Source organism: Schistocerca americana, chromosome 6 (genome assembly GCF_021461395.2).
Source record: "Schistocerca americana isolate TAMUIC-IGC-003095 chromosome 6, iqSchAmer2.1, whole genome shotgun sequence".
In the NCBI taxonomy this organism is placed as follows: Eukaryota; Metazoa; Arthropoda; class Insecta; order Orthoptera; family Acrididae; genus Schistocerca; species Schistocerca americana.
Window position 1 is genome coordinate 502,782,199 of NC_060124.1, and position 13,108 is coordinate 502,795,306.

Below are 13,108 nucleotides of genomic sequence, written 5' to 3' on the forward strand. Positions count from 1 at the left end.
GCGTGTGCCGAACAACAATCCGCATCGCCGCGGAAAGTCTTTGCATGGCCAAAAGCCACTTCCCCTTGGCAACGCTTGCACATCGATTTTGCTGGTTCATTCTGGAATGCTCGATGGTTGGTTCTGGTAGATGCCTTCAGTAATTTTCCGTTTGTTGTCCGGATGTCTTCCACGACGTCAACTGCCACCATCCAAGCGTTGTCTGCTATCTTTTGCATTGAAGGTCTTCTGCAGACTATTGTTTCCGACAATGGCCCACAATTCATGTCCGCAGAATTTCAGTCATTCTGCCAGGCCAATGGTATTCAACATCTGACATCCGCGCCGTTTTCGCCTCAGTCAAACGGTGCCGCTGAACGATTGGTCCGGACTTTCAAGTCACAGATGTTGAAGTTGAAAGAGTCGCATTCTCGGGAGGACGCGTTGTTACTCTTTTTGTCATCGTATCGCTCTCAGCCCCGAGATGGTCGCTCGCCGGCTGAGTTGCTCCACGGTCGTCCTCATCGAACCTTGATGTCTTTGCTGCACCCGCCGCATCAGGTTCCTGTGCAGCGGCAGTCTTCTGATTTTGCTCCAGGCGACGTTGTATTCTATCGCACCTATCGAGGTTCACGGCGTTGGCTCGCAGGGCACATTCTTCGCTGCCTCGGCCGCGCGATCTACTTGGTTTTGGGGGCCTCTGGTGAGGTGCGTCGGCATCTCAATCAGCTGCGCCTCTGTCGTCGCACGGGTTCTGCAGCTCCCCGTCTGCTTTCAGCGACGGTGCCGTCCGGTCAGCGCCCTGGGGACTCATCTACTGGCTCGCCTCATTCCCAAATGTTACCGACGATGCCTTCCATTTTGCCCCATGGCAACGCGCCGCTGCCGCCTCCGCCGCCGCCGCCTGTCCTCCAGCCGGCGCCGCCCGCAGTGGACGCTTCGCTGCAGCCGCCAAGCGCCTCCCTGGGTCACGCGCCACCGATCGCTTCCCGTGACCAGCCGTCCTCCGCCATGGAACTCTTACCCGCTCCGGACCACATGGCGTCTTCGCGCGTCGGGTACCCCGACGCAATGGAGGTAGACCCTTCGGCCCCTCCTGTCTCTTTACGGGCGCATACACCGCATGTTGACGTGCACCCTGGACTAGGTTTTCAGGCGTTTCCTAGCTCCCCTCGGACCGAATGGCCGGGTGCGGGTGGCACAGCCTCGCCTGTTGCTAGGCTCCCCACCTCATCGCATACGTCAACATGGGGTCCTCCCCACGGCGGGCGGAAGCCTTATAACACGACCGTTCGCCGATTTGCGGGGCAGGAATGTGGTGTCACCGCCAGACACCACACTTGCTAGGTGGTAGTTTTAAATCGGCCGCGGTCCATTAGTACATGTCTGACCCGCGTGTCGCCACTGTGTGATCGCAGACCGAGCGCCACCACAAGGCAGGTCTCGAGATACGGACTAGCACTCGCCCCAGTTGTACGGACGACTTTGCTAGCGACTACACTGACGAAGCCTCGCTCCTTTGCCGAGCAGATAGTTAGAATAGCCTTCAGCTAAGTCAATGGCTACGACCTAGCAAGGCGCCATTAGTAACATTGCATGTATCTAAAGAGTCTCACTTGTATCGCCACAATCTCCAGATGTACCAAAAGGATGGATTAAAGTTAAGTATTCCAGAAGCTATGTATTTTCTTTATAGCATTCATTACATATCCTGTTTCAGATCTCACGCACCCTGCTTTGGCTTAGCGCGTGCCTTTCGGCTTCCTCTCATTGTGTCTAGGCTGTCTTGTCTAGACACAACAAAAAGATAAAACGCGGAAACAATGCTATCTACACCTATAGTTTAAATCAACGAAAAAGTTTTTCGGCGCTGTGGGACAGCAATATATCAGTTTGTACATCCAAAAGAAATTAAACTAAACCCAACTGCGCATAAGAAGTTCTATGGTTTACCGAAATCCTAGAGCAGGGTAAGCCATGTGTAAGTGACGTGCACTTAAGTGGAGTTTATGAAATGAGTTGAGCCCTGAGCTATATCCTGATGGCTAAAAGACCCACACGCAAATGGAAATGCTATCAGAGATCATAATCAAAGTAAAAGATTGGGTCGCCACCAGCTCTGGCCACACGACAAAGAAGAGGTTCGACTGAGTTGGAAAATTAAGTAATTTAGTTATCAGAAAAAACTCATAAAAGAATATTCATTGTAATGTCACTCATAAAAAATGGGATGCAATTACTAATGTGATCCAGGGACTGTTCACATGAAACAAATATTAAAATAATGTAAAAAGTGTGTAAATACTGTGAATAAGAGCAGCTTGCAGCAACATTCCTGAAAACAAGATCTATTCTAAGGAATTTGTTTTAAGTAAAAAGGGAACATTATTTGTTGGACCTGTGCGCATGGAAACGCTATCGATGGGCTAACAAGGAAACTACGAGGTAAATGGCATAGGTAAAGGAGACATCACATCGGTACACAGGATAGGACTTGAAACAAAAGTATTTATTTCTTAAGACGTTGATATAAGACATCCGTATAACTGCTGTTGCCTGGTAACCACGTACTATTGCTTGTAAAACGCTATACATTTCACAACAGAATCTCTTAATATGGAATAGCGATCGTAATTCGAGGGCGACGGGAAAGGTTTAATACTCGCATTCAGACTCACAATCACTCAAGAACAGCAAGGACGGCCCTAACACTAACATGCAACGAAGCTAGGAGGTTTGTTCCGCTGTGTTAAGAAATGATTGAATGAAAGAGCAAATCTGAATATGACGGTTGCATTTAAAGCTGAACGTGCCTAACATGATATCACAAACCACAAATACAATTGAATAACCCCGACAGAATATATTTAATATTTCAAAATCAGAGCAATTATTAAACCCTAGGACAGAGGCAGGAAGGCACAGGAATGTTAGGATCACAGTTAACTCGTGTGGCCACGTGGTTCGCGGACACAATTTCTACACACCACGTCCAAATTTTAGCAACATTAAACCTTCCAGCCGCAAACAACATTTTACAGAGGACACATTTGAATAGAGAAAGGATAATGGCAGACGGCCAACAAACTCTAATATTAACCCACATGGGTGGTTTTCAACGGATATATATTTATGAAACAAAGAAAATTCACAAAGAGGCAAAAAGTATCAAGATTCGGAAAAGATTAGAATGTATACAGACGCAGTTGGAGGCACACAAACATTCAATCTGAACCGAGGGCGCACTTCCTACGTGAGATAGCTTCAATATATGCAACTCCCTTGTGCTACGTTCTTCTTACAGACAAAAGTCTACATTAGGAATCAAACTGAAAGTCTGCAAGATCCTTGCATTCCTTGCTGCGACCCAGCAAAACAATCTATAGAAGACCAAACGAGGGGCCAAAAGCTTAGAGCTCCCCTCTCGTTATGAGACAAAGCGCCACACGGTTAAATCAACTCACCCTTCTCCAAAGAGACCTCGGTTGCAGATCCTTGGAGAGCTGGAAGCAGAATGACTATCTCACACTAAAGCTTCTCCCACACAACCCCCTGGCCAGGAAAGCACAGAGATGAGGCTTCCGCCACCAACCTAACACCGGCAACTTCCACAAATCTCTTTGGCTATCTGAAAACTACAAGGGTTGGCCATTCTGTAAGACTACCGCTTATTCTGCAGCAGATTAAACCACCGTACAGCGAAATGAAACACACCCACAGTCATTCACTCACGCATACCAGTGAGATTTGGAATAGGAGAACAAGGGATAAACATTTTATGGAAGCGTAGTCGTCAGTTGGGTTACATATAAAGTATGGAAGACTTATAATGGCGTTATAGACGCATTTGCAAGTCTGATAAGAACCAACATTACAGCCATATGATGCTTTCCAATCGTAGAAGGAAATAGGCTACGGCTAGACTGAATCATAGCTCAGTCACCTCTGGTACGAAATGTAGCAACGACAACACCCGAATTGTTCTGTAGGATGCAAATTATAGTGGAAACCAAATAAAATGAAAGTGAAAGGGGACTATAGGACCCTTTCAATTGGAAACATGTTGCCTGGTCGGAAGAGCCTCGTTTCAAATTATATTGGTCGGATGGACGTGTACGGGTATGGAGACAACCTCACGAATCCATGGACCCTGAATGTCAGCAGGGGATTGTTCAAGCTGGCGGAGACACTGTAATGATGTGGGGCGTGTGCAGTTGTAGTGATATCGGACCCCTGATATATCTAGATACGACTCTGACGGGTGGTACGTACGTAACCATCCTGTCTGATTACCTGCATCCATTCACGTCCATTGTGAATTCCGACCGACGTGGGTAATTCCAGCAGGAGAATACGACAAGCCACACGTCCAGAATTGCTACAGAGTGGCTCCAGGAACACTCTTCCGAGTTTAACCACTTCCGCTGGCCACCAAACTCCCCAGAAACGAACATTTTTGAGCATATCTGGAATGTCTTGCAACGTTCTATTCAGAAGAGATCTCCACCCCCTCGTACTCTTACGGATTTATGAACAGCCCTGCAGGATTCATGGTGTCAATTCCATACAACACTACTTCAGACATTATTCGAGTCCATGGAACGTCGTGTTGCAGCACTTCTGTGTGCTTGCAGGTGCCCTACACGATACTATGTTCGAGTATAATGATTTTTCTGGAGACTAGAAATATACTCTGTAGGAATCAGCATGGGCTTCGAAAAAGACGATCGTGTGAAACCCAGCTCGCGCTATTCGTCCACGAGACTCAGAGGGCCATAGACGCGGGTTCACAGGTAGATGCCGTGTTTCTTGACTTCCGCAAGGCGTTCGATACAGTTCCCCACAGTCGTTTAATGAACAAGAGCATATGGACTATCAGACCAATTGTGTGATTGGATTGAAGAGTTCCTAGATAACAGAACGCAGCGTGTAAAAGTGATTTCAGGTGTTCCGCAGGGGAGTGTCGTATGACCGTTGCTATTCACAATATACATAAATGACCTTGTGGAAGACATCGGAAGTTCACTGAGGCTTTTTGCGAATGATGCTGTGGTATATCGAGAGGATGTAACATTGAAAAATTGTACTGAAATGCAGGAGAATCTGCAGCGAATTGACGCATGGTGCAGGGAATGGCAATTCAATCTCAATGTAGACAAGTGTAATGTGCTGCGAATACACAGAAAGAGAGATCCCTTATCATTTAGCTGCAATATAGCAGGTCAGCAACTGGAAGCTGTTAATTCCATAAATTATCTGGGAGTACGCATTAGGAGTGATTTAAATTGGAATGATCATATAAAGTTGATCGTTGGTAAAGCAGATGCCAGACAGATTCATTGGAAGAATCCTAAGGGAATGCAATCCGAAAACAAAGGAAGTATGTTACAGTACGCTTGTTCGCCCACTGCTTGAATACTGCTCAGCAGTGTGGGATCCGTACCAGATAGGGTTGATAGAAGAGATAGAGAAGATCCAACGGAGAGCAGCGCGCTTCGTTACAGGATAATTTAGTAATCGCGTAAGCGTTACGGAGATGATAGATAAACTCCAGTGGAACAGTCTGCAGGAGATACGCTCAGTAGCTCGGTACGGGCTTTTGTTGAAGTTTCGAGAAGATACCTTCACCGAAGAGTCAAGCAGTATATTGCTCCCTCCAACGTATATCTCGCGAAGAGACCATGATGATAAAATCAGAGAGATTAGAGCCCACTCAGAAGCATACCGACAATCCTTCTTTCCACGAACAATACGAGACTGGAATAGAAGGGAGAACCGGTAGAGGTACTCAAGGTACCCTCCGCCACACACCGTCAGGTGACTTGCGGAGTGTGGATGTAGATGTAGATTAGGCGGGCGTACCACTTTCTTTGGTTCTTCGGTGTATGAGGAGCCACTTTCCTAAGCATATCCTAAAATGTACTCTCGTCCATTCGCAAGTAATTTTGTTCTGTGCCTTTCTCACCGTGTTGTGAAACCCACGGCTTCACCTACATACGTTTCCTTTTCCTTTTCTCCGGCTCCTCGTCCTAGTATAGGAACAACGCAACTGCAGTACATCAACCGCAGAGAGTAGTGTTAAGCCTTTGTCGGTCATTCTGAATTAACTTTCAACAGATTCTTAATGACAATATAATACTCCTTGTTGTGCCACATCGAAGATCACTGTAAAAGAAAATTTGATCAAATTTGTTTGTCAAAGAAGATTTGATAGTGTAACACCGGGGTAAGCGACTCTTGAGATAGCGTAAAGAGCGACGCCACCTTATGGTGGATGATTTTAAACAAGTGATTCAGAGTGATGAATCATACTACACCCTGTTGCAATTCAATGGAAGTTTTTGTGTTTGGCGAATGTCTATAGGATGTTGCCTGTCATCACGCGTAGTGCCAACCATAAAGTATACCGATGATGGTACGGGGTGTTTCTCGTTGTTCGATTCGTGCTCCCCTTATTGCGCTTAAGGAAATGCTAGCTGTGGAAGGTTATGAAAATATTTTTTTTCACCATTTGTATGACGTACACTAGAATAACAGTTCGGTGACGATGATAGTCTTTATTGGCACGATAATGCACCCTATCATAAAGCGGCACTTAAACGGCCATAGTTTGTGGACAACTACACTCCTGAAATGGACAGGCATGATGAGAGCCCTGACCTAAACCCAATGGCAAATTTTGGCATGTATTAGAAGGTCGACCTCACTCAAGACCCCAGCGTCCCAGATCACTACCTTCTCGGTTCCGACTCTTAAGGAAGCATAGCCTACCACTCCTCCACACACATTCCGAGAGCTGACTGAAAGTGTCCCCAGTAGAGTTCATGCCATCATAGTTGTCGGAACAGTTTTGGTCAGATATTGCGTATACTCCATTGAGACAAAATATTATGACCTACTGTTTAATAGCATGTTTGTCTACTTTTGTAAAGCAACATAGCAGAGATTCTGCGTCCTTGGTAAGTTTTCGAAGATATCTCTAAGCACAGGCACGCGATTCCCTTAAAATACTGGCCACTGTTTTGAGGGCCAAAACTGGCTCCCGACAGCGCCCCCTACGTCATCAGGTCAGATCAGTCGAATGACTTGACTATCACGCTGATCAAAGCACTGTGTACGACTCCCGTGTTCTCACACAGACTTACACTGGCCGGCCGGAGTGGCCGTGCTGTTCTAGGCGCTACAGTCTGGAGCCAAGCGACCGCTACAGTCGCAGGTTCGAATCCTGCCTCGGGCATGTATGAGTGTGATGTCCTTAGGTTAGTTAGGTTTAATTAGTTCTAAGTTCTAGGCGACTGATGACCTCAGAAGTTAAGTCGCATAGTGCTCAGAGTCATTTGAATCATTATTTTGACTTATCCTGTTGTAAGATGCTATTACGGTCAGGGATGACATTACTTGCCTGCAACTCTAGACGCAACATTCAGTCTCGCGGTGGACAATGATCGTAATGGTTTGCTCACCAGTATACAAGGCGATTCCGCTTGTCTGTTAACATCAGATACTTCTCGAACAGTTTATGATATCGTAAATTTTTTTCTCACGAAAGCGGTAGGTAAAAGTTCTCATTAAACGGCGAAGAGTCCCGTTTCAAAGCTATGATAATTATAGGGATACCAGAGTCAACTTCACTTTATCGAAAGGAAATGTGGCAATTTCTGCCTCTAAAGTCGTAGATATAATAGAGACAAATTCAACAGCTTTTCACATTTCGAAATACGAATAATAGTTTCGGAGAAACTGCCATATTTAGAACTTAGAATTTATCTGTTTTGAACACCGAATGCTGAGTAATACTCATCTTGTTATAGAGTACTGTCGCGTTAGTTGATTGGGTGATACAGCTCGACAGAGCTAAGAAGGGAAGGGTCTGTCATGTGGGGGCAGTGTTTTTGATAAAGTTTTGCAAAGACTCTCTGTATTGAAAACCAAAAAATAAATGTTTCGGTTTTCTGCGAGGTATTCCCTAGTTTTTGAACATATCGAGGACAAAGTTGATGACTGAAAATTGTATCTTCAATGCTACACGTCGAAAGATCGTATAAAAATAAATATTTTTATTAATATAATACGGAGTCTAAAGTTAATAACGTTCGAGTTACCAACATTTTTATGTTTTCATGTGGTAACTAAGGAACCCGTCATTCTATGCGTCTAGTCCATGAACCATGGACCTTGCCGTTGGTGGGGAGGCTTGCGTGCCTCAGCGATACAGATGGCCGTACCGTAGGTGCAACCACAACGGAGGGGTATCTGTTGAGAGGCCAGACAAACATGTGGCTCCTGAAGAGGGGCAGCAGCCTTTTCAGTAGTTGCAGGGGCAACAGTCTGGATGATTGACTGATCTGGCCTTGTAACATTAACCAAAACGGCCTTGCTGTGCTGGTACTGCGAACGGCTGAAAGCAAGGGGAAACTACAGCCGTAATTTTTCCCGAGGACATGCAGCTTTACTGTATGATTAAATGATGATGGCGTCCTCTTGGGTAAAATATTCCGGAGGTAAAATAGTCCCCCATTCGGATCTCCGGGCGGGGACTACTCAAGAGGACGTCGTTATCACGAGAAAGAAAACTGGCATTCTACGGATCGGAGCGTGGAATGTCAGATCCCTTAATCGGGCAGGTAGGTTAGAAAATTTAAAAAGGGAAATGGATAGGTTAAAGTTAGATATAGTGGGAATTAGTGAAGTTCGGTGGCAGGAGGAACAAGACTTTTGGTCAGGTGATTACAGGGTTATAAATACAAAATCAAATAGGGGTAATACAGGAATAGGTTTAATAATGAATAGGAAAATAGGAATGCGGGTAAGCTACTACAAACAGCATAGTGAACGCATTATTGTGGCCAAGATAGACACAAAGCCCATGCCTACTACAGTAGTACAAGTTTATATGCCAACTAGCTCTGCAGATGATGAAGAAATTGATGAAATGTATGACGAGATAAAAGAAATTATTCAGGTAGTGAAGGGAGACGAAAATTTAATAGTCATGGGTGACCGGAATTCGTCAGTAGGAAAAGGGAGAGAAGGAAACATAGTAGGTGAATATGGATTGGGGGAAGAAATGAAAGAGGAAGCCGCCTTGTAGAATTTGGCACAGAGCATAATTTAATCATAGCTAACACTTGGTTCAAGAATATAAAAGAAGGTTGTATACCTGGAAGAATCCTGGAGATACTAAAAGGCATCAGATAGATTATATAATGGTAAGACAGAGATTTAGGAACCAGGTTTTAAATTGTAAGACATTTCCAGGGGCAGATGTGGATTCTGACCACAATCTATTGGTTATGAACTGCAGATTGAAACTGAAGAAACTGCAAAAAGGTGGGAATTTAAGGAGATGGGACCTGGATAAATTGAAAGAACCAGAGGTTGTAGAGAGTTTCAGGGAGAGCATAAGGGAACAATTGACAGGAATGGGGGAAAGAAATACAGTAGAAGAAGAATGGGTAGCTCTGAGGGATGAAGTAGTGAAGGCAGCAGAGGATCAAGTAGGTAAAAAGACGAGGGCTAATAGAAACCCTTGGGTAACAGAAGAATTATTGAATGTAATTGATGAAAGGAGAAAATATAAAGATGCAGTAAATGAAGCAGGCAAAAAGGAATACAAACGTCTCAAAAATGAGATCGACAGGAAGTGCAAAATAGCTAAGCAGGGATGGCTAGAGGACAAATGTAAGGATGTAGAGGCTTGTCTCACTAGGGGTAAGATAGATACTGCCTACAGGAAAATTAAAGAAACCTTTGGAGAGAAGAGAACCACTTGTATGAATATCAAGAGCTCAGATGGCAACCCAGTTCTAAGCAAAGAAGGGAAGGCAGAAAGGTGGAAGGAGTATATAGAGGGTTTATACAAGGGCGATGTACTCGAGGACAATATTATGGAAATCGAAGAGGATGTAGATGAAGATGAAATGGGAGATAAGATACTGTGTGAAGAGTTTGACAGAGCACTGAAAGACCTGAGACGAAACAAGGCCCCGGGAGTAGACAACATTCCATTAGAACTACTTATGGCCTTGGGAGAGCCAGTCATGACAAAACTCTACCATCTGGTGAGCAAGATGTATGAGACAGGCGAAATACCCACAGACTTCAAGAAGAATATAATAATTCCAATCCCAAAGAAAGCAGGTGTTGACAGATGTGAAAATTACCGAACTATCAGTTTAATAAGTCACAGCTGCAAAATACTAACGCGAATTCTTTACAGACGAATGGAAAAACTGGTAGAAGCGGACCTCGGGGAAGATCAGTTTGGATTCCGTAGAAATGTTGGAACACGTGAGGCAATACTAACCTTACAACTTATCTTAGAAGAAAGATTAAGAAAAGGCAAACCTACGTTTCTAGCATTTGTAGACTTAGAGAAAGCTTTTGACAACGTTAACTGGAATACTCTCTTTCAAATTCTGAAGGTGGCAGGGGTAAAATACAAGGAGCGAAAGGCTATTTACAATTTGTACAAAAACCAGATGGCAGTTATAAGAGTCGAGGGACATGAAAGGGAAGCAGTGGTTGGGAAAGGAGTGAGACAGGGTTGTAGACTCTCCCCGATGTTATTCAATCTGTATATTGAGCAAGCAGTAAAGGAAACAAAAGAAAAATTCGGAGTAGGTATTAAAATTCATGGAGAAGAAGTAAAAACTTTGAGGTTCACCGATGACATTGTAATTCTGTCAGAGACAGCAAATGACTTGGAAGAGCAGTTGAACGGAATGGACAGTGTCTTGAAAGGAGGATATAAGATGAACATCAACAAAAGCAAAACGAGGATAATGGAATGTAGTCAAATTAAATCGGGTGATGCTGAGGGGATTAGATTAGGAAATGAGACACTTAAAGTAGTAAAGGAGTTTTGCTATTTAGGGAGTAAAATAACTGATGATGGTCGAAGTAGAGAGGATACAAAATGCAGACTGGCAATGGCAAGGAAATCGTTTCTGAAGAAGAGAAATTTGTTATCATCGAGTATAGATTTAAGTGTCAGGAAGTCGTTTCTGAAAGTATTTGTATGGAGTGTAGCCATGTATGGAAGTGAAACATGGACGATAACCAGTTTGGACAAGAAGAAAATAGAAGCTTTCGAAATGTGGTGCTACAGAAGAATGCTGAAAATAAGGTGGGTAGATCACGTAACTAATGAGGAGGTATTGAATAGGATTGGGGAGAAGAGAAGTTTGTGGCACAACTTGACTAGAAGAAGGGATCGGTTGGTAGGACATGTTTTGAGGCATCAAGGGATCACAAATTTAGCAGGAGGGCAGCGTGGAGGGTAAAAATCGTAGAGGGAGACCAAGAGATCAATACACTAAGCAGATTCAGAAGGATGTAGGTTGCGGTAGGTACTGGGAGATGAAGAAGCTTGCGCAGGATAGAGTAGCATGGAGAGCTGCATCAAACCAGTCTCAGGACTGAAGACCACAACAACAACAACAGTGGAGGAGGTCGGTGGTCGCGCAGTAGTTTCGAATCGAGCGCCGAACGCGATGTTTTTAGTTTATTGCCTCACTGCAACGTCGCTTGTGTACTGTCTTGTTTGGTTCAAATGTCTCTGAACACTAAGGGACTTAACATCTGAGGTCATCAGCCCCCTAGAACTTTGAACTACTTATACCTAACTAACCTAAGGACATCACACACATCAATGCCCGAGGCAGGATTCGAACCAACGACCGTAGCGGTCAAGCAGTTCCAGACTATATCGCCTAGAACCGCTCGGTCACTTCGGCCGGCACAGTCTTGCTTGTATCTTCGTGTGTGTCGCATCTCTGTTTGATACGTAGTGCTAGTTTTTGTATGTGACCGTTAGCAGTGGCGTAGTCCGCTCATAATGTGCGCCACGGGTTACAAGTTCGTTCCAAGGAAAGGTACAGTCAGCTTCAGTTTCGATAAACCAAAGCGTTCCGAGCAGCCCGGATGTTTGGAGATTGACGATTGGCTCGTTGTTACAGTGCATGTAACATCTCATCAGGTCCACAGGGCCAATTTTGATTCTGACAACTATGTCTTTTCTCGTAAAATTTTTGGATCCACTAGAAGCAGATAGGTTGTTTTTGCGTCTTGGGTCTCGCGTTTCCTTTAAGCACTGTGACGGTTCCGTAAGTATGGTTTTCCTGCTAACTCGGGACTGGCTTATATCAATGTCAGAGTGTTCAGTCTCCCACCGGAAGTTGACGACAGTCAACTGAAGGAGATGTAGCTCCCTTGTCATGATGTGAGGGGTACACGACGCCAAAACCGGACAGCTCAACACCAGTTGCAATGTTATCGCGGGATCCGTTCCGTCGAGACTGCGGTTAAACGTACTATTCCCTCCCACCTACAGGCCTGTGGTTACTGCACTCACATCATATATAGTGTAGGGACGTGCTTTTTCTGTAGTGAAAGTGGCCACCTTAGATCTAATTGCCCCCTGCGGGTATTTCTATTGACGTCCTCATTGGAACAGCGTAGAAACTTTACGTTAGCCGATCTCGTTTCTACTGCTCACGAGATTGGTGCCCCGTCTTCCCCGGGGGCAATGGAACACCAGAGGAATGTGCAGTTTACTGCTCCAGGCTTCCCACCTTTACCGCTGCTGCACAGTCCTGAAATTGTTGTTACTAAGGCAGCAGGGTCCGCAGTGCAACATAAGAGACGTCGTATGCAGGTTGGTGAGGTACCGGATAGTCTCCCCCTTACCGACCCCTGCCTGAAGTAACTTCGTCGGTTGATGTTCTTGTAGTGCTGAGTCCTGTATTCCAGATTGGGTCGATAGTGCGAAAAGAACTAGTCAGGTCTCGAGTGTTTCTCCTAGCATTCTCCCTGTGATTCAGCTTACTCCTCCGGAACCACCTAAGGGTGAGGAAGTCGTTGAGCTTTCTGATGTTCTAATGACTCAACATTAGAAAAGTGAGGCGTCCCTACAATTACCTGTTCCCTTGATGTCACCCATTCAGGTAACGTCGGAAAAACCAAGTATTGTTACACCAGTGGATGCGATTGGTGGCTGTTAAAGTACACTGGCCTGTAAGTTTCTTTCTTCGAATGTTAATAGGATCGAATCGGATCTGCGGTTCGCTTCGTTGCGTCAGTTTATGTGATTCCTTTACGGATGGTCCATTCCTACAAGAAGTACAAT